The sequence below is a fragment of the Anomalospiza imberbis genome, chromosome 1 (genome assembly GCF_031753505.1).
Source record: "Anomalospiza imberbis isolate Cuckoo-Finch-1a 21T00152 chromosome 1, ASM3175350v1, whole genome shotgun sequence".
Classification (NCBI taxonomy): Eukaryota; Metazoa; Chordata; class Aves; order Passeriformes; family Viduidae; genus Anomalospiza; species Anomalospiza imberbis.
In genome coordinates this window covers 82,304,701-82,331,825 of record NC_089681.1, presented here as the reverse complement: position 1 = coordinate 82,331,825, position 27,125 = coordinate 82,304,701, and the positions used below count along the sequence as shown (strand labels likewise).

The 27,125-nt window shown below is 40.9% G+C and overlaps 1 protein-coding gene and 1 long non-coding RNA gene across 6 annotated transcripts in view; both read right to left on the bottom strand.

Annotated features, from left to right (window-relative positions):
* Positions 1–27,125, bottom strand: part of CDH20 (cadherin 20) — a 119,199-nt gene that overhangs the window by 70,262 nt on the left and 21,812 nt on the right. The gene's annotated exons all lie outside the window — the stretch shown is intronic.
* Positions 12,264–26,007, bottom strand: LOC137478002 (uncharacterized). Of its 5 annotated transcripts, none has more exons than XR_011001359.1 (5): positions 25,636–26,007; positions 23,403–23,451; positions 21,895–22,011; positions 20,554–21,257; positions 12,264–16,383 (listed from the first exon to the last, which is right to left on the bottom strand). It is a non-coding gene; the product is annotated as an uncharacterized lncRNA (long non-coding RNA). The 5 variants fall into 5 exon arrangements; XR_011001348.1 differs by having other exon boundaries at positions 21,895–22,008; XR_011001333.1 differs by lacking the exon at positions 23,403–23,451 and having other exon boundaries at positions 12,265–16,383; positions 25,636–26,006.

Sequence of the window (27,125 nt, the reverse complement as noted above, 5' to 3'; positions counted from 1 at the left end):
TGGGGACCAGAGAGCTGGAGACCACAGACTTCCGTGCTGTGTACCCAGGAGTTGATATTTCAGTGCTGGCACATGCCAATCTTTTTCCACCTAGAGGGGAATCTGACTCTTAAACAGCCAGGATGGATTACTTCTAAAGGTCTCTCTAGCCCTTCAAATTAAGATATTTTAAATGGAGGCCCAATGTCTGATTAAATAATATACTAGGACTGGTTTTGCAGGGATTTCTGTTTTGTGAACTGTTTAAATTGATTTAAATACAATGGAAAGTAAAGGTTACTTTTGTTTTGCTTTTTTTTTTCTCTGAAACCTTAAATAAATGAAGAAAGAATTGCAGAATTAGAAAGAACTTTTACATCCAAAACAAGAGGCTTGACTAATTTTGAATAAATAATAACACTCTCCTGTTCTTAAAGATCCATTAAGAAAAATCAAATTGCAAGGTTCTGATTGTAATGAGATAGCTGTGTTATGCTAACAGCCTTTGTCTGTACGTGTGAGTGGGAGTATAGAGAGGGAAAATGCTTTCACAGAAAATAAAGCAAACAGCACTGTTATGTTTGCAAGGATGTTAGGAGTCTGCAGATGAGGGAGGTAAACAATTGCTTTTATTAATAGCAACAGATCAATGCCACTACATTAGTAGAAACTGGGAATAAAGCAAAAAACAAATATTTTTTTCTAGTCACACCCTTTCATCTCCATTGCTGAGCATAGTCCCTAGCTATGAATTGGAAGCAGTAACATACCCTACCAAGTATGAGCTCAAATTTTGAGACCAAATTAAAGAAATCCCCCAGATTTATAAACTAAATAGAAAGTAGCCATGTGCATACACTGAAGATGCTACATGTAAGGATGGAAGAACAAGTGAATGAATAAATGGCTCAGAAAGTGCTCCTCTTTGTCTCTCCAGTTTTCCTCTGGGAAGAATAAACTAATCTAAACCAAGAGAGATTTGCTTACTATCTTTTCTTGGCTAGGAAATAGCTCCAGCTGCTTCACCCATACCCATGGTGGGAGGCAGGAGGTGGGAAGTAGGAGCTCCTGAAATTTCTTTCAGGCTGGAGCCAGAAAATTATCAGATCTGATGAAAAAGCAAAGGTGTGGAGGCAAAGATGTGCATCTGGGACTTTTGAAGGGTTTCTGGGAGCTAATTACCAGGCTAGCGAGGCTAATTAGTACTAAGTGTCATTGCATGTGCAGGTTATCTTTGGGCTTGTCTCTTCGACTTGTAAACATCTGCCTGAACATGAGCCAGCATGTGCCCAGGTGGTCAAGAAGGCCAACGGCTTCCTGGCTTGTATCAAAAATAGTGGGGCCAACAGGACCAGGACAGTGATTGTACCCCTGTACACTAGGGTTTTATGAGGAGCAGCTGAGGGAGCTGGGATTGTTTAGCCTGGAGAAAAGAAGGCTCAGGGGAGACTTTATCACTCTCAACAACTGCCTGAAAGGAGGTTGTAGCCAGCTAGGGGTCAGTCTCTTGGAGGTTACAAGTGACAGGACAAGATAAATGTGGCCTCAAGCTCCACCAAGGGAGATTTGGATTGGATATTATGAAAAGTATTTTCATGGAAAGTGTTGTCAAACATTGTTGCAGGCTGCCCAGGGAGGTGGTGGAGTGACCATACCTTGAGGTATTTAAAAAATGTGCAGATGTGGCACTTGGTTTTGACATGGTTTAGTGGTGGACTTGGCAGTGCTGGGTTAATACTCAGACTTGATGATCTTAGATATCTTTTCCAATTGAATTGATTCTATGATTCATTGGTGTTGGAGAACTGTAACCCTCACAGGCTACAAAAGGCTGTATATGAACCCCTGTTCTGCCAGCATGTCAGTATAAAAGCTTCCAGTTAAAAAGGAAAACCAGAGTTATTTACATAGGCAGTTTAATGGGAAAACAGCCATGGCTATACCAGAAATTTTGCCCATGTATTTACTGGAGAAAGTCTCATACTTCTTAAGGTTTACACAATTTTGTCATTTGGGAAGCAAAGGTGCAATTTAGCATCTTTTCTTTACAAATATTCAAAAATGTTCTCTGTATAAAATTAGCAATAAGAATAAAATCCAGAATTTATAAAAATAAATTAATATCTAAGTTCTGAAAATTTAAGTTCAAGATATTAAACTAATAATTAAAAAAATATTCTCTCAACAGTTCCTTCATTATATTTTGAATACTTGTTTTTTAATGTCAGCATCTAAGTGACATTAGCATATATGAGAATTTCCATTTGTTGTTGTATATATATCACTGCAATATCAGTGACAAAACCTTAGCTCCTATCTAGGTCAAAACACTCACTTAATGATTTGATACATTTCTGTATTTTATCTTTCCTAGAAGATCAATAGCCATCAGCTCCTGAGGGAAGTTAACTAGTCAGATCATACATTTCCACAAGACTATAGTTGAATTCTGTGAAAACTGCAAAAGGGTTTCTGTTTTGCAAATCCACACACAACCAAATTTTTCAATACTGCTAAATGTTGTCATGAAGTTTTCAGTCATAGAGAATTCAGACTTCAGCACAGGATTTTACAACTAGATGATTTGCTATTGTAAGAAATAATGAAAGCTAAATTGCACTTAACAAATTAATAACAAGAGCTCTTTCCCATTATACTCTTTATATTATCCTGATCATGTGGTATATTACAAAATTCAGTCATTCAAAATGGGTATCCCATTTCTTATTTTACACTGAACGTAATTTGAGAGCAGAAAAGGTACACACTTTTTATTTGGGTTAATCAACTGCACATGTCTTGGGGGAAATAATTTGCAACTTGCAGTTCTAGGGAAAAAACCTCAGAGGTTGTAACGGATCACACACACCAAACAAAATTCAAAAAATGTCCTGCAGATCCAAGAAAAGGAAACACCGTAGTGGAATGTATGAACAGGAAAAAAACAAGACATTTGAAGCAGCCCTTCTCATTGCACTTGGCACTGAAGAGGCTTAATGGGGGGCTGCATTCAGATTTGGGCACCATGCCTCAACCAGTGTGTGGCTCAGCTGGAGGGAGGGCAGAGGTAAGCACCGAGGCAGATCAGAGGTCTGGAAAACATGACTACAGGGAAAAGTCTGCAGTTAATTAGCCTGAAGAAGAAAGTACTAAGGAGGCAACATCGCAACAGTCATCAAACACATAAAAGTATGGTGTGAAGCAAAGCTCACTGTCCGTGCCCACAGTGGATGCCTGACTCGGGAGTCTTCCCTGCCTGCAAGGGAGGATCGGACCACACGTGACCTTGCAAGGACAAGGCTTATCAGGCAATGCAGAAGGTTGCATGGGGAGGCTCTTGCACCCCCATTCCTATCAGTGTTTGAATCCAGGTGAGACTGGAGGTATAAATGATCCTTTGCTCAGGCAGGAGTGGTCCCTTGACCCTGCAGCCCTGCTTTATTTCCATTTTAGAGCTGTACAAATGTTGCTAGGCCAGAGCAAGGCACTGACACCTGTCCCAGGCTCTCACCTGTGCCAGTGGCTGGCGATGAAAGTTTCAAAGGATGTGCAAAAACTATGTAACACAACAGTGGAACAAAATAGATGTCAAAAATGTGTTAGTATTTAGCTTCCTTTTGGAAGATTATGGCTTTATGGTACATTGCCTTTTTAAGCTGACCCAGGGTAACAATAGACATTCTCAATGTACATATACTTTTCTGCCCTTTAATCATTTTTTACTCGATGATTTGCTTCAGTGGTAGCTAGTGGCAGTGAATTCCATATTTAACTGTACTTTTGGGTAAAAAAATATCCCATCTTAGCAGTTAGTTATGAGTTATAAAGAAAAGGTAATTAGGAGTTCCCAAGTTGCCTCCTCTACATTATTCATTACTCAGTGTACTTCTATCATGCTCCATGTTATTTATTTAATCTCCGGGCTAAGGAGGTTCAAGATTTTCACTATCTTTTCATATGGAAGTCTTTTTCTGTCTGTAGTAATTTTCATCACTGGCCCCTGAATCATCTTTACTGAGCAGCATATGCAAATCCTTTTTTTTCCTAACTGAAGCAATGGAAGAAAATGCATGGGTATTTTTGGGTTTTTGGGGGGCAGGGAGGGAAGATTTTATGTTTGTATTTGTTTTCAGAACATTCTTTGCACGGCTGATTTTCCACAGATTTCAAAATATATGGCTACAGTGGAGGAATTACAGACAGTTCTGCAAGTTTGTTCTGAACTTGGGAAACAGTGCGTGCAAAACATATTGATTTCTTTGTCTGTATTGATCCTTCTTCATTACTGAAGTCTCAAGCCATAAAATCTGATGGTTAGGAAAAAATTCTGATAACCTATATTTAGCCAATTAGAATTTCTGTTACAGGTGGCATGTATTCTTCCATTTTAAAAGCGTAGCAAAAATCTGAATTCAAGATTATTTTCCCTGGTAAAATTTAGAGTTAATCAAATTAAATAGAAGGAAATACAGAACAACATGCAAATTACTGTATGCTTTGTTCTGCTTGTCTACAATGTATGAATGGTACCCTTGTATTTCTCGTCCTTGTCCTCTATCTTTTAGGAACTGTGTGGATTTTTCAACCAGTATGTGGTGCATGATGATAATCTGCACTTTTGCTTCAATGCTGCACTTTTGCTCCAAAGCAAACAGCTAGCACGAGTACAGTCTTGACTGCACTTGGCAGACAGAGGCTGAGAAGGCATGACTGCACCCTAAACTCAATGCCAGCCCCATACCCTTGCTAAAGGTGACTGCCAATGTGAGTACAAAACTGACCCCATCAGCAGAAATAACAGTGATGGGGGAGGGGGGGGTTGATAACATCAAGGAGGTGAGGAAGGTTCCCCCAGGCAGAACATCATAAGGGCATCTTCAGGAAGAAGGGGAATCTCAAGCTTCCTTAGAGCATAGTTACGTCTCTGCGGGGTATCGAAGCCTGCCTTATCAGGTAGAAAATCAGGGCGTTTAAAAAATGACAGCGTTACCATTGTGAAAAGTGATCAGCTGGGCATACTCATTTTATCTGCTTTCAGGTCTTCCTGTCACAGAATTATAGCATAAAAGATCACATTTTCTTCGAACTTTTTACTGATTTGCATTACGGTTAGAGGTAGACACAGAATTCTAATATCATCTATGGGTTGCCTGGCATTTGAGGGCTTATGTCAGATCTTTTGTGTTATATGAATATTTTCTTTGATGTAATGATATTTTCTATTCTTACAAGATCTATTTAAAAGACAAAGAAAAATCTCTCTTCAAAATGTGTAGTTAATGAAATAGCAGTCTATGTCACCTAATGCATTGTTCATTTCATAAATATATATTACAAGTTAGGACAGCCAGCTTTCCCATGCTCATCTCAATCTAATTCTTTGAGCTCTTCTGAGTCACAGTAGTTTTATTTGAGAAATACAGACACAATGTTGCAGCTGATCAGCCTTTTGGATATTACATTAATGCAGATAACTCACAAAGAGAGCAGATGGACTCAGAGCTCCCAGCCTTTGAGTACTAGAACTATATAAGTATTAATTTTATTTATTTGATCATTCATGCATCAAACTACAGTTTAGAACAGATTCCGGTATCACTGGCTGCTCCCTCTAAGCCTGTATAGACCTATTATGACTCTATGCATGTTGGACTGCAACTTCTGAATATTCAGATCTGGTAGGGCTGTTTTTCTTCACTTTATGGTATTTTATAGAGTAAGAAACTACTTCCCCCCCCCCCCCCCCCCCAAGATAACATGATTCCAGTTCAGTCTGTTGCACAAAATTTCTTGTAAGAGTTAGCAAAAGTCATGGTGAACATAAGGTGTCTGACTGGTAAGCCCAGTAAGTGTGCTGAAGTCTGAGCAGCAGGCATAAGAACATAAGACCTTGAGAAATCAAGAGCATGGAACCAATGTGCTGAGAAATAAGCTAAAAAAATAGAGTGGACAAGCTACTCCACCTGCCATTTCCATTGGGAGAGCTCTATTTGGAAATCTGATTGGGAGAAATTGTAGTGAGTATAATACAGGTATGCAGATAATAGTGTGTGTGTTGGGACACCTCCTCTGATCACACCATGCACACTAACACTGTGGGACTTGATTTTCCCTCTTCCTGGAAGATGATAAGATTGAATCAAGCAAGCATCAGGGGGTTCTAGAGGACATGAGCAGTTTTTTGCCTCAGAACTACTTCTGGCCAGGATCTATTGTGCAATGAATGAATGCCTAGTTCTTTCCTTTCTTTCCATGCTTTCTATCTCTTTATGGTCCATCTCTAGCCCTATTTGTTCATTTTCTATGCTATTTGTTCTTTTTCCATACTATTTGTTTTCTTTGTGTGTGATTTGGATGTTCTTATATATATTTGTGTGCTTTTTGATGTGTCTGTGTCTTTCTTTGTGTGAATCTGATCTGCTTGACTAAGGTGGCAGCTTTTGTTGCTACACTGAGCACATCATCAAAAGGGAGCTACCAGCAAGTCAGCCCAACACCAGTACAAAGACTGAATGGGCTAAGAAGACTAGATGTGGTGCCCACTATTCTCTAGGAGCACTGATGCAAGTAAGAGCCAGTCTCAGAATCCAAAGCCAAATTTTTCTGTCTTTGATGCTCTTTGCTCCTTATTTGGCACATATTTTGTCCTTCAGGGAACCGAGATGTGACAAACCAGTTGCAACCCAGCCCAGATGACATTTTATCTTTTCCTTAACAAGGGCAATTACTATAATTTCTTATATCAGTCAAATGGTTGCCAAATGGCCTCGCTACAGCTAAAGTCTAAAGAAATATGGCATATTTCTAAAAAGAAGTTACCTCTCTGTTTATATGTTAGAGGCATTAATCTTCTTTTCTTATTCTGAATCTTTAATAAAGGATGATAGATTTTTAGGCTAGCTGTTTACCATGGTATTAAATAGATTGAGATTTCTCGGTCAAAACCATAAATGTATTTAACTGTATGATGCTCTGAAGTGACAAGGTGGTGCTAACACCCCTTAGCTCATCGAAACCAACTCAATATTCAGCTGTCCTTCCCTTCACGCCACTCTGTGTCCCAGGAAGCACAGAAGCTATTTCCAAGCCAAATTTCTCCCTGTGCTCACGCCCAGACAATTTTCCCCATCTCCCCTCAGATTGCACTTAAGTAATGTTTTCCCACTGGTAGACTGAGTATCTCTATCCTTCTCTCCCACAAAGCAGCTTTTGGACATGAAGGCTGCTCCTCCTCATAGGTCCCAGGCAGAGCTTCCAGTGGCTGCCGGTTCTTTGAGAGGGATGGAGGTCCTATCTTTAGAAGTCCAGCCTATTGACTCATTTCTGGACCACATTCTTCTTGCTTTTTGGGCTTCACATGGGAGGCCTGCCTTTGATGCTGTAAAGCCGACTCCCCATCAGACCCCAACACAGGGAACTGAAACTCAAAAATAAGGCTCTGCCTGCACCTTGGACGATCTGAGCTGCTCCTGTGTGATGATGCACCAAGCTGGGTGCATGATGGTGCAGTGCAGGAACGCTGGGCACAGCGCAGATGCATAGAGGGGCTGCACTGCTGCATCCACTGGGAAGGGAGCTGCATGGGAACAGCAGCTACTAATCCAAGAGCCTTTGTATTGATTCTGAAAACATGCAGCCTCTTTTACCATTGCAATTTTGAGTATGCCCTGAGAAAGTCAGCTCTGGAATTGACCTGTTAAGCAATCTTATCCTTTGGTAAATTAAATAATGGTGCCTAGGCAGTGGATGGTGGCAATTTGTCTTTCAAGACTGTCAGAATAGTCCTCAGTCTCATGGAATGTTTCATGTCTACTGGTCTCAGTGCCAGACAGCAGTCCTGGGCATGTTAATGAACTAGGATAGATGTAACCTCAGGCTATTTTATCATCTCCTCAGATGCTGACTGGCTGCATTTCTCACTCTCAGACATGATTCTGCTACTGCTGAGCACCTGAATATTTTCATTGGCATACAACTGCTGTCCCTCATAGGACGAAAACCAGTCAGCAGTTCCTAAACTGACCATAATTTGTGAACTGATAGAAATAAATATGCAAATATGACATAGTGACTTATTCTGTAGGAGTGTGTGGGTCTGCGTCTGCATGTGTCTGTCTTCTGAAACTCCCTAAATTCTCAATAAGCCCATGCAATCATCTTTTGTTACCTATGCTTTTGGTTAAAGTACATCTTTAAATAAAATGTGTCAGATATTGTAAAGCTGAGCTTATGCAGGTGTTAAACCTACTTGTTTTTTACAGATAAAGTTGGCAGGTACATATAGCCTATCAGTTCTTAATGTGAAGTGATAATACTTCTGTGTGCATTTAATGGTTCTGAAATGAAAGCAGCTAATATGTGTGCTCTTGCCAACACTCAGATGTTTCCAACATAAAAATTTTAATTTGAAGAGAATAACAAAAAGAGCTCATCTACATCATTAACTAATGTTATGCAACATTTCATTCTGAAGAACAAAACAATTTTAAAATTATAGGAATCTTGAAAATAGCCCAAATTAATTAATTCATATTTTCACACATTATAAGCAACCTGAGAAGAAATCTACCTGAGGTTTTCTGTTTTCTTCTTTGGATTACAATATATTAACAGCATTAACGGTGCAAAATTAGCACTCTGAAAGAAAGGAAATAATTCCTGCAAGGAGAGGTTCTGCTACAAAGCATCAACAACACTGCAAGCAGTTGTCTGACCATAACTTAACCTTTCTTCTTTTAATACTCATTAAAAATACCAGAATAATAACAGAAGCAGAGCACTTCTGGCTCTATCCAGACAGCAAAACCAAAGGCTTTTGTCACCTACCATAAAAACACATCACCTGTGCATCCAATTGCAAAGGTGTTTGCAACCATTCCGTACTTTTTCTCTAAGATTACAAAGAAGGTCATGCCAGCTTAGAAACTGGAGGTTTTGTTCTACTATGATATAAAAAAGCAGCTATAAAACATTAAGTCTTTCTGAGAGGAAGACCGCCAAACAGCCGAGACCAAACAAAAAGTACTTCAAGCCACATTTGGTTTTTGGCTCCTCACCACTGGAATCGACAAAAATTAATCAAAACATCCCCATTTAACTCTTCCTCCTCCCATTCTTTTCACTTTCACTGAAAAGAGATTTCAGTGCTTTGTGAAGTTTTTGGAAGGAAAAAAGAGTAATGAATAAAAATTAAAGCTTTAAAAGTAAACTTTGGAGCATTCTACATGTACTTGAAGAAGTAGGATAACAGGCTTCAAATCTCTGCGTTGAAACAGGGAAAGAAGGGGCATCTCAGATTGGACTTCCAAAGCTAGAGGGTCAAAAGAAATTTGGTTATGCATTGCTTTTAATCTCTCATGCTTATTTTATGCTGCTTTGCATAAATAATTAGGCATCCATGAGAAGAAAAGAGAAAGGAGAAGGACTTTATAGCTCTGCAGTAAGGATACTCACCTGAGAATATGGGAAGCTGCTTTCAATTTCCCCTCAAAATAAATATTTGTCTGTTACACAGTGGAGCAAGAGTGCTGGGATGCAGAGCAAAGATGCTACTGCCTGAAATATCCAGTATCCTTTCTCAGGGTCCAGAGAATGCAGGCTTTCAGGTGGAGGAGAGAATTGTCTGAGATTGCCGGGATCCTCTTAGTGGGCATCAGCTGCAGACCTCCTTTCCTTTTAGCTAACACACTGCACTGTCCAGCCAAGCAGTTCTACAGATACAGCCTAGATTCACAGTTACGTCTGGAAATGGCTTATTTTGGAAAAGCATTATTTTATATATTTAAATATACTGACAGGCAGATAGATTTTCACCCTAATATTCACCAATCATTTTTGAAGACAGAAAAAAATATCTTTCTGAGGTTGGCTGGTCCTACATACTATATTCAGAGCAGGCTAATCATTTGCCATTTTCTAAGTCATGCAGTAGACTTGGTAAACTTTAGTGAGCAGTTGTATGTGCAGAGACTTACTTTTAAACTGCTGACACACGGCAAACTGTGAAAGCACCATTTAAAAAAAAATTAGCATTTCTCAATATAGGTCTCTAAAACACACACATAGTTTAAAATAAATTGACTGAACATTTAAACCTGCTTAATTTTGGAATCAATTCCACGTTTGAAATAATCTACAAGTTGAAACAGCTGAAGCATAAAATGTATTTGAAACCGAACGAGTTTAAATATTGAATCAATTTTGACATAAATGTGTTTGCATATTAACGCATTAAAAATGAATCCAGTTTAAATACTAAGCTGATGAGAGAAAAAGCTGTGCTAGGGAAAAATGATTAAGGATGACCACTAAAATTACAACACGCTCAAATATTAGAAAATCCTACAGTTTGTTATTTAATCTTAGTGAAACAGCTACGGTTAAAGGAAAAAAAAATCCACTAAGCCACTAAGCATTGGTATGTAAAGGAATGAGTAAGGCATTTGCGAGCACTGAGTAGTGATGGGGGAGGATTTTCTTACTCAGATTTTACTCCATGTTTACCTGATTTCAAGGGTCACCTACAAAATTGCCTTCCATTTGCAGCTCTACTTTGTTTTTTTAAATTTTAGCTTCCCAAAGGAGTGAAGAAAGGGCCCACAAACCTCACCCTTCTACTCAGTAAGAGTACGCACAAGCCACAATCCCTTGTACTCACAAGCCATAATCTTTTGATGGGTTAACTGTAATTGATGGGGACTCAAAATGTTGGCTTTCTTCGTGTACTCAAACACACCACATCAACCTCTCCACTGCAGACTGAGGGGAAATTGCCTGTGCCTTGCACCCTGCTTTCCAAGTAAAGAATAAACTAAACAGCATGGTCTTGGTCCTCCTTTGGCTATACTTGTGTGTGCAGGATGCACTCTGGGGCATAGGGGGAGGAGGTAAAGAGGGAAGCAACAGTAGGGTAGAAAGTTCTGCAGGTAAAAAGGAAAACAAAGGCAGTGGGGCAAATGTGCTCAGGCAAAAAAGAAAAACAACAACAAAAAACACCCAAAAACTTGCATGCTACCATAAGCAATTTCCTTAGTTACGAAGTCAGGCTAAATTAGGGGCCCCTGCATTGGTGCCATCCAGCTGCAGGAGGCTGGTAAGACTGGCAAGAGGGGACGTGTCTTATGGCTTGCCAGCTTAGTGCTGCTGCTAGAAGCAGCAGGAGGTTCAGTAGCTCAGCCCACATTTTTCACCTGAATTCAGATGACTGAATATTGCCAGATTTCATGCTATTTAGTCAATTACTCACTTGGGCTGCTCATGCGCCCTTGGGAAAGATGCACCCACCTTGCTCTGCATGCTGCTCTTTACATTCTGCCTTCAATGTTAATTCCACAGACAGAGGGAGATGATTATTGCTTAACCATTTCACCTCTGAAACTGCCCCTTTCTCCACGTCACTGCCCAGTGCTATTCCTATTGCAGAGAACAGCAGAGCTTAAATAGATGTTATGGATAAGGAATATGCTCAACAGGCAGCAACAGAGTCTCTGGAAAACACCCTATAACCATGAGCTAACAGCATGAAACCATCAATGTACCAAGTTTTGGTGCTCACCAGGTCTCTTGAGACCTACTTGTCATTTCTGTGAGACTTCACAGTGCTGACTTCTACCAACCTCAGCAGCAAAGCCCATACCCCACCACATCTCTCCTTGCCCTAGGTACAAGAAGGCAGCATTTTGGTACGGAGGAGTGAACCAAGGGTCTGAGGACTTGCATATCTGGAATGCTCAGGTCCATATTCACCAAAATAATTATTACTGTAAATACTAACAGTCTATGGGCTAAATCATACCTTGAGGAGAAGGACCTCTGGAACAGAGTCTGCTTGCTATTGAAGTTTCAAAGAGGATAGCAGTTTTAGTTCTTTGTACTGTCTCTGTGGAAATTGCAAAGAAGATTTTTTTAACCAGAATTTTATTTTAATAATAGAAAAGTTTATGCATGAAAAGAACTATTGTCTGACAATGCGAATTCAAAGACCATTAAGTTGTGATTATCAAAAGATAATGCTAAAGCAGTGCTCCCTGTATTTGTGCAATGCACATCAAAAATGTAATCTTCAGAGAAAAGAAAACAATGATGTTGGACAATAGGAGGTACAGAATCAGCCTCCTGGCACACAGCTGTGGAACTCCCCACTGTAAGAGCAGGGCACACCCATCCTATTACTCCTATCTGTATTTTAGGTATTTGTCTGAATATTTTAAATAACAAATATTAGAACCTGAATATACAGTATTTTTCACTACTCTTCATGTTCACTTCTATAGATTCTCCCCTTGGTCAAAAGAATGGCACAGTTTTACTCTGTGACATGTTACATGTCCCTTGAATAGGCTGACTGGAGTTTACTCATTTTTATTTGGTATAGGGTCACAGAGAGATTTACTAATATTAAAGACTAGCAGCAGCACCTCAATAATTTTATCAACTGCTTAATAGCCTTCTTTTGTTTAAATCACCTGTGAACAATGAAAATGGATATCAGTGAAGTTGCTCCCCAAAGTCTTATGAATGCATTTGTATCACTTGACACAAGAGCAACTCATGGAAGGGCTGCATGGCTCTGGGTGCACAGGAGCACAGGGAGTCCAGAGGGCAGTGAGACAACTGCACCTGTTTTGCACCACAGAGAGCAGATGCAGATGCTTTGCACACGCTAAAGAAAACTCCTCCAGAGCACACACTGGTGAGCTGTATCTCTCCATATGCTTCTGTGAGAGAAACCCCAAACAGAACTCCTCTTGGTGATGTAAAGCAATATCCTTTATTCTTTCAAGTGTGGGGGTGTTATCATTAACTTTATTGGGTGTAAAATCTAATGCAGCATTTCTGTCAGCCCTGGCTGTGAGGACTGGCTCTGTTGGACAACTCCCCAGCAGCTCTGGAGCACAAGACTGTCTTCTTTTGCATGAATTTTCTTTAATTTCCTTCATTCATTCTCTGACAACCTTTCCTTCATCCTTTATCACATGTGAAGCATTTTCTGCATAAAAGGAAAGAAGGAACTTTATCCTGCTTCTTCCTATCTCAGACTGAATAGGTTAAATTGCCATGGTTACCTCTCCTGTACTGTTAGGCCTTGAAATACATCTCTATTTCACTTTAGCTTTCCAAGCTCAAAGCTGAGCTCTAGACAAATTTAGGAAGACTTTTCATCAGGATATTAGCTCCCCTCCCAGAAGTCCCCTTTTGGGTTTTGTTCATGCCTCCAGCTTCCTTCTGTGCCTGTTTAAACCAACAGTTGCAGCAAACCTCCAAATCAACAGCCTTGTCAGGATGAATAATCTAAAATTAATGTGCACTTGTCGACATGCATTACTGTTCCTGACAGAGACGCGTTGCCTGCGCTGGCTACAAACCGACAGTCCTTCAGAAGAAGTTTGCTCACTGCAGACCGAGGGCTGATGGAGAGCCGGGATAGGGCTGGGAGTCGGATTTCAGATGATAAGTACAATGGTTCCTGACATATAAGACTCAGAGTGAATTCACCAAAGACCAGGCTGCTTACTTTTTTCCCAGCTGTTTGCTTTATTCTCACTGGTGATGGTTATCGCATTTATACAGCACCCCCTGAGAAATCATCTAGATGGGTTTTGAACATCTTGTTTTTACCACCCTCAATTTCAAGTCGTGGAGCAGAAGCGTGAATAATCCAGCACACCACCACTGTTACATTACAAACGCATACTTTAACTTTGTGCTTGGTGCTCCCACTCCTACCTCTTTTTTTTTTTTCCCTATCCTTAGCTCTTGCAAGCCTTTCTTGACAGCCAAGTGTGCTCTTTTGCAGTGCTGTGGGCAAGCTCCAGTGAGAGATGGGGGCTTTGGACCCAAAGAAATGCCATTTGTGAGACCAGTTTAGGGTCACAGTGGTTAGCACTGCATCTGCTGAAGTAATACAATCAACATGAAATGAATAAAATACTGCTCTGGATTTTTTTTTCTTTCCCTTTTTTTACATGGCTTAGTAATCAGCATTCAGCATATTGCTGCATTTTTAAAGTTAACTGTTATGGAATTAATGAATTCTTCTTCATGAATACCAAAGGACTTAGTCTTTTGCAATTTTATAGGTAACAGAGTCGCTTTAAATAAACTGTCGCTTAGCTTTCATATGACAACACAGTTGTATGAAAATTGAGAAGGGCTTTTATTTTTGGCTTTGCTTAAACTTTCTCACTCACTCACTCACCCTCTCTGCTAAGCCACAGCTTTGGCTGGATTCCTTTGTCTTCCAAATCTTTTAATTCCAAGATGACCTGGCAATAGTGGGGTGGTAGTTCACATGAGGGTGACCTTGTGGGAGGACCCAGAGCACTTTTGAAAGCCCAGAGGCAAACGGTGTGCCTTGTTGGTGGGATGTATTTAGGGAAAGACCAGGTGCACTGGCCATGCCCAAGGCAGCTGCAGCCTGGCTGCTTTGCTCCCTTTGACCAACGACAGCCCTGGGTGCCCAGGCTCACCCCAGCAGCACCCTGCTCCTCCCAAACTGGGGCTAAACCGATTTGAGACAGAGGTGACTTGTGAAGGCCTGAGCATTGCAGCCCTTGTGTCCATGCCTTGCATCAGCTCCCACCTGGCTCTTGTCCCCTGGCAAGGACACCATGGGGAGGAAAATGGCCTTTCTGTTCTCCATGCACCAGGGAGGAGGCACAGATGCTGACATTTTAGTGTCTGACTTTCTGGCTGCTCAAGGCACTGCAGCTTTCACCTTGGGAAATGCTGGCCAACTGCCTCGATCTGGCTGGATGAATCCTCAGCTGGGAAAAACCTGCCCCCAGGAAAGGCTTTACTTTCCTGATGCTCCCCTGAGATGATCTGGCAGCCTGCCTGCCCACTCCTGTGCCCATCCAGCCACAAGCAGGCTGGAAGAGCATCTCTCTGGCTGGCTGCTTTGGGGTGGCAGCAGGGGCAAGATGTTAGAGAGGCAGCTCCTGGCAGTCAGAGAGAAACAGCCTGTGCCTTGGAAATTGCAGCCTGCCTGCAGGGAGAGACGTGACTGAGTGATGAAGGGAAAGAGTGAGCAGAGACAGAGGCTGCAGAGGTTGGGGCAAAGGGTGGAAACATCATGGGGGAGTGATGGTATGTGAACTGCTTTGCAGGCAGGAGGAACATCCCCTGATGCCTCCACTGATGCTCTTCCTAAGGGATGATTCTAGGTAATTTCTGGGGAATTGTAAATCATTTTTTGTTATTGTTTTCCCCTACTCTCTTTCCACTTTTCTAAGAAGAAAATTGCCTAGCATTTACTAAGCTGCACAAATAGCTAGTTGGCAGCTTTCAGCATATTTGGAAAAACATTTCCTTGGCAGAAGAGCATACAGGTTTGTAACTCTGAGATGACATCACAATAATACACCAAGGGGCCCAGACTAGCATCCCAGCAGATTAAACATAAAAGAGTTACCAGCAGTGTCTTTTCACAAGGGACTTATAGCCTTAGAAATACATGTTCCTGGCTGGTACTGAAGAACAAACATCTCAGCAGCCCTTGGCTAATGATACGTGGCCCATCTATTCATCCTTTGCCAACTGCAGACAAAACTGAGGTTTGGATGTGACGCAGGCTGAGCTCTGGATGTGCAGCATGCCAGTCCTTGCTCTTGGTTTGGGATTCCTCTCTATCCAGGGAGAAGCATGCTGAAGGAGATCTGAATTTGAGCTTTAGGGATTGGAGCAATGAGAGATCATGTGTGGGGGAACCAAGAACAAGCTGTTAAACTGCAGGAATTAGCTCCCATTAAATAATGAAGTTTAATGGCTAGGCGCACTCATCTCTATTGTGAATGTTCCTACAAAAGCCCCAGAAAGTTGAAAGCTATCAACATTTTAATAGTAAAGAAAAATCTAACTTGTGCACTCAGATAAACTTTTGTCTTTAAGGTTTCAGTGGAAGGATGATACACAGGCAATAAGGTTCAGGGAGCCGTGTTTATGTGAAAAGGGAAAAGGGTCAGTTTAGACCCAGGTGGAGTCTGAGTGTTGACTTGATGGGCCCTCTGAGCCTCCAGATCATTGTCTTCAGCACCCAGTTAAGACTGGGCTGGAAACAGGCTCTGGGCTGCTGTAGACTCAGACGCTGCTCTGTACTCCCTGTCTGTTCACTGCCCTGCAGGTCCTGGGAACATGCAGAAGTGGAGAACAAAATAGAAGTAGGCCTTGACAATTATTTTCCATGGAGAGTATAAAGCTTTTAATGAGCCCTATCTCACTATATAGTGTTAGTTTTGTGTACCTCTCCATAGGAGCTAGGTGAGACAACCTGTCTTTTTTTTCCTTTTTAATTTCCCTCTTACAAAGCTCTAAGACAGGCTGCTGGGAGGCATCGTCAGCATACTGACTACCTGCTGCCTGTTAGAGTACAGGTTACATCTCATCAGGTTATGCCATGGCATGTGCCTATGAAGACAACATGAAGCGAGATCATGTCACAGAAATTAACAATGCAGAAAGACATTTTCTTGATTCACAGCAAGGCATTAACTTATACATCTGAGTAGTGGATTAAAGGCTTCCAGCAGTGAGGTGGGGAGGAAGTAAGAGAACAAGCTGCCAACTGGTAAATATCCACACTAATTTTGCAAATGCAGGTACTTCATGTCTTTCCTAATCTAATCGTGAATGCAAACTGGATTACTGCATCCGACATGACAAGAATAAAACAGCACCAACAGACTCTTGAAATTAGCAGAGTGAGTTTGCTGGAGGAATTACATTGCTGATACAAGTCACTCTCATAATAAAGGGCACTCCTAAAAAGGGAAAAAAAAAGAAAGTTGGAGACAAAAAAAAAAAAAAAAGCCAGAGTAGGCAGCCTTTTTCCCTAAATGAGAGAGACAATTAAGAGGCTAATTCTTTTTGCAGTAAGAACAGACAATTTTCCCTTCAGATGCTCACTGCATCACAGAATTTAGCGAAACCATCTATGACCACTTGACAGGAAAATATAGGGAAGGATATTGAAAATACATCCCTATAAATATGTCCTACATATAGGGCAGTAGAAGCACATTCACAGGGATTGGAAAAGATGGGCCCAGCAGAGATTCCTGGAGGTTCAAGGGGGAAATCTATGAAAGTGCAGAGGTTAAGAAGTAGAAGAGCTGTAAGCAGGTACACTTCCTCCTCAGAGCAGTGCTAAAAGGGGTCTTGCCTGACTTTCCAATGCCCTCAGCTTTGTGCAGCCATATAACTTGCTACAAAGTTGCTGCAAAGAGAAAGCACCCAAAGCTGGTTTTATTTCTGATAACATGTGCTACACAGAAGTGCAGAGAGTCTTGCTCTGAAATCTACCTTTTATTTCTGTGTCATTTTCAGGTGATTAACAGAACCTTTACTGACAGGAAAGCTGCTCTGTTTCTTTAAGCTCCTATCCTCTCTATGTAGCATGACTGAGGTGGTCCTCAAACTAAATAAAACACGTGCCTGGAAGGAGAGGAGTTGCATCTCAATCTAAGCTGCAGGCTGTTTTCTGCCTGCTACAAGAATAAAAGATAACCAAAGAGTGAAAACTTTTTAAGAGAGTGGTTGCATAAAGAAAAGTTGTGGATCAGAGAGGGAACAGAGAAAAAACCAAACAAGCAGGCTAAAGAAAGTTAAAGTAATTTAAAAAAAAAATCTTTTACAGGTGCCTTTTGTGGAGAAATTGGGCTGAAAGCCAAAATGAAAAAGCTGTGACAGCAAGGAGGAACAGATCTCACAGAGACAAAGTAGGAGAAGGGACTGTCTCTGCAGGAGTGGTGAGAAAAAAACCCAAACCATTAATATTGTTATGGAAAAAAACAATTTAAACTGAGAAATTAAAGGAGCAAAGTTATTTTTTCATAGGCATTGGGGTTAATGGGTCTCATAATCCCTCTCCCTCTTCCCTGCCATTAACATGGATGTACTGCCTTTGATAACAAATGAGCAAGGCTGGGGTCGAGAGGTGGCTTTCAGGGAGCTTTGTGCAGTACCAAGGCTTCCTAGAGGAAAGGCAACCTCCTCCAGCATGGCAGGTGGCAGGAGCACTGCTTACAAGCCCTTCCTCTGGGGAAGCTGGGACCAGCTGCCACAGGATGGCAAAAAAAAAAAGTAGGATGCTGAGCACAGCCTGCAGGCATGCAGAACAGGGAGCAGCAGTGATGGAGGACTTGGGGATAGGAGGCAGACAATGGCAAACACTGTGAAATCATCATCCTCAACCTGCACTGCATCCCAATGCATGGAAAACCTGCCTTCAGGAGGGAAGTGTTAAAGAATATGTTAACTTATGAAACCAGTCAGGCCTGAAGCAAAGAGAAGAGAAAAGAAAAAGCAGGAGCCAAAGAGAATATGGAAAAGATCAAGTCTTGAGCTAGAAATGAATAAGCTTAAAGCTACTGAAGACAAAAATTAAGGCAGGAAACGGTAAAGCACTGGATATAATTAAAGAGAGCCAAGTGACCAAAGCAGCAGTTTGATCTTTGTTTAGCTTAGCTGGTATTCAGTAAAGTTTACCATAAGGCATAGCAGAATACTTTGGTGTTAAGAACTCTTTCTTGAGTTAAAAACCAGAGGTGGTTTGAAAGGAAAGCCAAAGTGTTATGAGAGGAAAGCCTAAGAATTAATGCTAGTTGTTTCATCACACCCAGATGTTTTGGTCATCTCTCATATCATCCATAATCAAGGATTTACCTCTGTTGCATCTGTCTTTGCCTCTGCCCCAGACCACAACAGCACTGAGGCAGAGCAGGTATTCTCATGTTGAGGAACATGAGGGCTAATTTGCCTTGGCTGAGAATGTTGCTGCTTACTTCTAGTTTTGTCTCCCCTGGCAATTTCTTAAGTAACTACATTTTTAGCTTGTCTGAAGCAAGCCTCCAGTTATAAGTTTCTCATTCTAATATGTCATTGTCATTAAAAATGTCCTGTCTACAGCTGTAATGGAGAAAGATGACACTTTTGGACATTTTTTTTTTCAGAAGTAAAGCTTGAACTCATTTCATTTTAGTCACACAATTGATTCTTACATCTCCCTCCTTGAAAGTCTTCTATCAAGCTGCTATGTTGTTTTGGGGACATGTTTGAGAAGCCATGCCTGACTTTTTAGCCCCCCAGTTTCCTAGCAAGAGAGTTCTGTCTTAACTAACAAGGAGGTGAAGAAATGTTTAACACAGTTTTTTGAGAAAAGACATTGCCGCTAAACTTTCAAGGTATGGCATAGGTTCAAAACACAACCCTTCCATAGTTTTTTCCAGATATTGACTAGGATTTTGCCCACTTAGAAATTTTAGAGGAGGCTGCTTGAGGAGACCCTTCTTGAGCAAGGAGGTTGGACTAGATGACCTCAGATGTTTGCTTCCAATGTAACTTATTTTGTTCTTCTGCGATTCTGTAACAGAGTTTCAATTCCTGGACATCATGCTGGTTTTGTTGGTATTCAAATAATACCCAATTTTAAAACCTAGGAGCCCAGAAAAGCAGCAAAAAAAAAAAAAAAAAAAAAAAAAAGACTTTGCCTACATATGTAGACAATACTTCCTACTCTATGTCTGCCACCCTAGAATTACTCTGATAATTACTGAATGCTCTCCAGAGCACATCTTCCCACATGGTGGCATGACATGACATCCAACAAATCTCATTCCTGCTTCTGTCCTCCTGCACATCACACTCCCATATCACAGAGGATGAGTCATGCCTTTCCCTTAGACCTTTTTCTTTTGGACTGACGAGAAGGTAGTCTTGACCAGATCACTGAGAAGACAGCAAGTGGATTTTATCCTAGAGACTGAACTTTTCCATGACTCTGCAGAAGATGGTTGTGCTGATCTAAGTGGTCCTGCCAGCACCCTTCATCCTCACAGTGACTGAGAAGCTAATTTTGCCCAATAGATTTCATCAGTTAAATGTTCACTAACAAAAAAGCTAATGGCAAAACACAACACACAAAAGCTATGACAATTTTCTGACTTTTGTGCAGTCTGCACTTGAGCCCATGGCCATTAAGTAAAAGCCTCTATTTTCTCTCAGTCTAATAATTTAGTTAACCATGTAGATGTACTGAACACCTGGTTTGACTTATAGGGGAATCAAAAGAAAATATAAGAGAAAGGGAAAAGAGGGATGGGGAAAGGGAAGAGGCAAAAGGAGAAGGGGAGAGGGAAGGAAAGCAATTAAATCAAAACTGACCAAGAGCCAGCACTCTGCAAATATATGCTGAAATACAATGATTTCATGCTACCATCTCAATTTGAATTTACAATACTGTCCTAGAAAAACCCTATCAGGGCTTTGTGTTCAGTGCAGTAAAAGAACTGTCCCCACCTCCATTGAAATCCATCTCTGTGCCCTGGCAGTCCATACATAAGGAAGGTGAAGCAGAGGGACAACCCTTTGTCTTTCCAGCTGGCTGCTCCTGCCCATCGTGCACTGGGTTTGTAACACCATGGCATTTTGCAAAGCGGCATTGCCTGATGATGCCAGATGGAAGCATTACAAGGGGAGGATGCAGCTCAGTTTGGGGTTTGTCTAATAATGTTGGCTGCAATTCAGAAGCAGGCACTGTCCAGCTCACTCACTCATCCCAATTAAGGGTCAAGGCCTTACATGGCACTGCCCCCACGGATGCTGGCGCCGCGCAGTCGCCAGGGGAGGACAGTCAGCTCACATAACAGTCCTTAAAGAGGCACTGGTGCAGAAGCAGCTCCTCTGGCAAAACTTGAAGGAGATCGAGGGACACATGTCTGATTAGACAAAGCAAGTTAATGGAACTGATTTAAAACGTTCTTAATTGTATTATTCCTGGCTAATTATTTTTCCTAGTGGGAAAGAGAAAAACCAAAGAGTCAACCAGTCAGAACTAGTGAAGAAATATTTAATAGTAACTGTTTGCATTAATAATAACATGAAATGTTATGATGAATCAGACACAGTGAGTTAATTGCAGGTTGCTCATTACAGATTCTGAGGCTAGGACTAATGCACTAAGTGGACACAGAGTCAATTTTAAATATGAAGTAGCGTCACTGATTACCCTAAAGTTTTCAGCAGCATAACACAGATCCAGATCTGACCCATGGTCTTCATTTTCTACTTGGTCTGCCCTATTTGGACAGGTAATTAGGTCAGCTGAATACCCTATTCTTTGACTTCAGCACATAAATTGAAAAGCTTTGTTCACTAGCTCATTGTGAGCCTCACCCCAGTGAAGCAAGGGGCCATTCAGTCATTGACTCCAGAAGTTAATGACTTTGCCCTGTATTGTATGGGAGAGGGAATTTGGCTGTTCATTTGAAGGGCAAGGCAGGTTCCTAAAAAGAAAGAAAGCAACAGTCACTAAAAGGGACAGGCTAAGGTGAGAAGTCTGAAAAAATATTCTGTTGGTTTGGGATGATGGACATTATGTGGGCTGCACAGTTTCTAGGACATAAAAGCAATTACTATTTAAACAAGCATTAAATCCAAGTCAGGGACTTGGGGTTTCATCTCCAGGCCAAATAACTACAAGGGTTAGAAACATTTTCTTTTTCTCTTCCTCCTGCACCTCCTTCACAGTATTTCATAACTGAATGAGCCCATTGGAGGGGTTTTGTTTTGCTTTTCTGGTTTTTGGAAGAGGGATAACAGACTATGGGATTGTTCAAGTTTTGGCAATGCACATATTTCATTACAGAAGTTTCTCCAGCAGCACCTAATCAGCACAGATTTTAATTGCAGGTAAGCACTAGTTTTATTGTTATTCAATAGCTATTAATAAATTTTAAAATAATGTATATTAGCCTGTTAACTACATAAGAATTCTATCTCCTCAATACTTGTAATGAATTGAACAGTTCAAGGCACGTTCATTTCTAGGGAGGTATCTCGGTACTTGAGATGATTATCTGCTTCAGAAGTGGATTACAGCTGGTACATAGGGACTTTCTGAAAGTTAAGCAGGTACTTAACTGCTGTCCTGCAGTGGGATGGACTTCAGCACCATTAAATTCACCAAGGCAGAAACGTGCATCTTTTCTTAAGCATGTCCTTAACTGAACAGAGGCAGTGCCAGAGGACAGGGTTCTACTGAAAAACAGGGTCAGGCTTATGTCTCAGTTTTAACTGCATGTGGAAGAGTTGCATTACATTAATTTTTAAATTGGCTGGTTCCAAATTCACTCAATTTTACAACAAAAAAAGAGGAATATTCATTTGCAGTTTAGGCTGGGTTTTTCCTGCTTTGCCAACATCTACCTGCTCCCTCTTTCATTGGAGAATATAATCCCTCCCACTTATTGCACCATTTAAAGCACAGGCTCACAAAGAAATAACAGAATTTTGCCATCCCTCTGTCTGTGGCAGAGCCACCACATGAATGTTGAAGGACAGTGTGGACTGTGGGCCTTGGAGATCCTGGATAAATACATACTACATGAGGGAATGACTCTCCCTTGCCTGTGAAGCAGGGCCTGGGCAGGCAGGCTGCCCATGGGAGGTACAACCTCCCTGCAGATGCAGTCAGTACAGCCAAATTACAGCCCAGAGCCAACTTATCTGCAAGCAAACAGCAGTTGGTTTCTGGACATGCAGCAGCCCAGGGTGCTGAGGATGTTTTTGCCACAAAAATACAGAAAATACCCTTTCCCTTAAAAGGTTTCCCCATCTGACATCTGGGATTGGACTGTCTATACAGGACTGCATAATACAGGATCATCTCTATTATCAAGCACAATCCTAGCACAGACTGATGGGTCTCCAGAGTCTTTCAAGGCTGGGGCCCTGGGTGCTCACACAATCACAGTCCACTCCTTAAGACAGGACTTTCTGCCTGTCTGTCCTGGCTAGACATAATTTGTTTCAAATCTGTTGGCCTATTCTAATCTCAGTTCTTTCAGCCAGTTTCAGCTGGCCTAATTCAGAGCTGATGGCGACAGAAATCATCAGGGCCCTACACATGTTATACAAAACTTCAACAAAGAGAAGAAAGAGCCAAATGAATATCCCATGGAGAAACAATCTCCAGAAAGTTCTTCTCTCTTAATTGTGGTTCTGGCCTTGGCCTCTGCTGGGCAGCCTGGGGATTTGGCTGGCCAACTGTTACATGGGTGACTTGGACCTTGTCATCAAACTGATCCCCACGGCCTTGAAAGAATCTTTAGTTTTGTGTGGACACTTATGGGGCATGGGGATGGAAAATTGAGATGTTGTTGGGGTAGCTGAGATAATGGGAGCCACAACAGAGGAAATAAGGCTACTCCAGAGGAGGCATGGGCATCTGTGGGTATAAGAAACAAATCTATATGACTTAAGGCTTTTTAAATTGTGCTGCTCCTGGAACAACTTGTTAAATTTTATGATACTGACTGTATCTCTTCTGACTTCTCATTTGGAGGTTATATGAAACAAATCCCCAGTGAGCTTTCACATCTCACTATGGGATAGAACTCAGCATTTAAGAGTCAGGAAATTTATTTTACCTTTGTGGTCCCTAGTGACTTCAATTCTTGTAAGCCTGATTTCTACTGCCTAAAATATTCCATAGTAATTTGTCACCATTATCTACTGCTTTGCTAATGTTACTTAGGCAAATTATTATAATCTCAGCAAAAAATATTTTAGTATTTCCTTTACAACTTTGTTTAAAGTAGTCTTTGCAGAATTAGATTAATAAAACATGTGCCTTTCAATATACTTCAAAGTAACTTTAGCAAGATATGTTCATGCCCATTAATTCTGCAGTAACAAGCAGATTGTATAAAGGCTGATTTTAACCAAGTAGCCACATCTTCTATTTCTCTTGAAAATCTGCCTGTAATGTAAGAGGTTCAGTCCACCCTCAAAATCAAGCATTTAGGTCACTGTTAACAACATACTTCATTAGGCAAAAGTACCTACATGACATAAGTTGGGTTCAAGGGTCATCTTTTCCTCTAAACATCCAAAACTGTTCAGCTTCCTTATATAACTTCCTTCTTCTGCATCACCACTGCTCCTATTTATCTACTGGCCCAGGCCTACACATCCTTTGGTTGCCCAAAAGCTGTCTTCACAGCCTTTGCAAAAGATGCCTCTCTACGACACGCTCTAGTTTACAGTCAGAAAACTCCTGAAGGCTCACTTCCAGCTGCTCTTTGGCATTTAATAATGCTGAATTAATGTACAAATAACTGTAATCTGTTTATTCGCAGGTAAATACCTTTAAGAGCAAAGCATTATGTTATCAAGAACTACATTACTGATATTACAATACCATTACCATGACCTATTGCTGACTTGACTCTTCTCTTTCCAGTAGACCTTGCCTGAACACGGCTTCTACACAGGCTCTCAAGTCACAGGAACGACAACTTTGATTTTTTTGTTTGTTCCTCCAGCACACACACACACACACACACACTGAACACTATCTGAATTTAGTAACAATGGTAATATAGCAATGCAATGGAAATCTATATGAAGATACAAGACTAAAGTTGTGTCTTCTACAGCAATTCTAAAGCAGTGCTATTTTAAATTGATCCATAGTACTTATTAAGCACAGTTCTGATGTCTTTATTAAAAGCAAAATAATATAATGCACAAACTTGAATGGCATAAAAAAAATTACTAAACAGTGTAAAAAAAGCGAAGAAAAAATACTGCATTTTTTTCTACTCTCTATGTGGGATATGGAGCTTTTGGGAAAAAGAATGCACCACATATTTCCTGTGACATACAAAACCTGACAAGAAGATCTGTGACTATTTTTTGGCCGTGTCAAATATAAGGGGAAAAAAAAAGCTTATAATTTTTGAAAAAATCTTTCCACAGAGACCAGGACCTGGTGCTTTAGAGTTTGAAGCTCTCTGCTGCATGGGTTGAGTGTTTCTACACATTTCTGTACCCTAGTACCCAGCACTCTTTTAGAAATGGCTTTTAATAATAAATAATAGCAGTGTAAGATGTAGCTTAGCTCCTTTTTCCTGCAAGGTCTACTGATATTGTCTACCCTTTGCTATGTGCATTGGTGAGCCTAATATTTCAAAGGAATTCAGTGCCAAAATTGACATTAATCTCAGTGAAGCTGGATGAAGTCCTGATGCTTAAGATACATTTGATAATTTTCTATTGTACCTTTATAAGCAAATATTTCATGCTTGAAGCCTGGCATTATAATGACTGAGGTCTGCTGTCAGGGACATCTCTGCACTTCCACAATCACAGCTTTTCCCCATAACCTTTCTAAGACATGCCCATTCCAGAGCAGGGGAAAAGCAAAGGAAGAAGGAACACATTTGTTACAGGCTGTCACTGATACCCTCCTGCAGCAAACATTGCCCACTGGTCTGAACTGGGCAAGTCAGGCAATGTAACTATTTCATTTAGGCAGATGAGAAAGGGCTTTCTTTTCCTTGCATTCTACCAGTCACTTTCATGAAATAATTGGTTTTACTAGCATCCACTGCTCTGCACTCCATGAACTGGGAAGAAATACTCCTGAAGGCTTGAGGCAAGACTGAACACAATTTCAGAGGACTTTTTCATAAGTGAAATCAACAATCCATGCTAAGCTATTATTAGAAGTTCAAGGTGGAATTTCTATCCTGGATTTAAAAAAATGATTTGAACACCCTTGATTCAAAGTCTGCAGTGGCTCTTGAAAGGGAAAATGGACCCCATCACATAAAAAAGCCTTATCTCTTTATAGTTTTTCTGCTCTGCCTTTCTCACCGTGACATATGTGAACAAGCTCCCTAGAGAGGGATTTCAGTGCTGTTTCAGGAACTCGTCAGAAGAGTGCAGTGCATGGTAACAGAGAGTAGTACTGATGTCACACAACAAGTCTTGTGAGCAGATCAATACCCTTCACTGGACAGGCTTACACATCTGAAGCAAAGTTATGGGTCCAAAATCTTGCCCATCTTCACCATCTGGACCAACAAGGGTTCCTACCTCTTCTCATTCAGCTCCCTTTGCTGGTCAGAGGTGCAGTGAGCACCTCCCCATGCAAGGCTGGACTGGGCCTCCTCTGTGATGTGTGTTGTGCAGGCTGCCTACCATGCCTGATGTGGTGACAACACATAAAGCCGCCTCCATCTCTGGAACTCTGTGGAATTTTTACAGCAGAGTACATCTAATGGACGCTAGAAAAAACAAACTCCTCTTGTTTTGTCACAAGAATTTAACAGGGTGAACACATCAACTGTATTTAGGTACTTACATTCTGCTCTAATTTCAAAGTAATGTACTTAGTATAAAATTTTGTAGCCAAGAAGTGTAATAGAATGTAGTCTACTAATGCATAACACTTTTCATCCGGTATAGTGTAGCCAGACAGCTTTTTACAATTAGTAAGTAATGCACATATATTCATTAAGAACTGCAGTGTAATACACAGGGCGCCCACAGTTCTCCTCCTCTATCTTCTGCATGAAGAAAAAGAAAAGAAAAAAGGGTCACCTAATGTGACTAGAAGATGCATGCATAGCTAAGAATGAATACTAACTGTGTGCTCAAAGAAACCTATTAAAGCATAAGGGGGAGGCATTAGTAATCCAACACTATGTACTTTAGATCAACTCACTGCCAGAAAGAAAGATAGTGAGAACAAATCTAAAATAAAACAAACAAGGAAGAAAAAAAAAATTCTTCATACAAGCTAGCTGAAATATTTGTAGCAACAATACGGGACTGTTTCAGTCACAAAGCAGCCTGACTGAATGATAATCAAATTAATTATCTACATTAACTGAACAGTTGAGAGCCCAGGTTGAAATTTAACAAACCACACTGCATGAGGATGCTTAAAGATAAATCACAGCATGTGACTCTGTGAGCATAATTTATTTTAAAACACTGCACTTTTTCTGCAAATTGCATTTATTAAAGCTATGCAAAAGCTTCAAATCCTTTCAAAGGTGAGGACATTTTTACTGTGTTGGTTCTTGTTATTTAAGATGTACTTCACAGAATCACAGAATTACAGAATAGGTCAGGCTGGAAGAGATACACAGTGGGTCATCTGGTCGAAACTCCCTGCTTAAGTAAGGTCATCCCAGAGCACATGGCATAGGATTGATTCCAAGTGACTCTGAAAAATCTCCAGTGAGAGAGGCTCCACAACCTCCCTAGGCAATCTGTTCAGTGTGCGGTCACCTGCACAGTAAAGAAACCTTTTCTCTTATTCAGGTGGAACTTCCTGTGCTCCAGTTTCTGCCCAT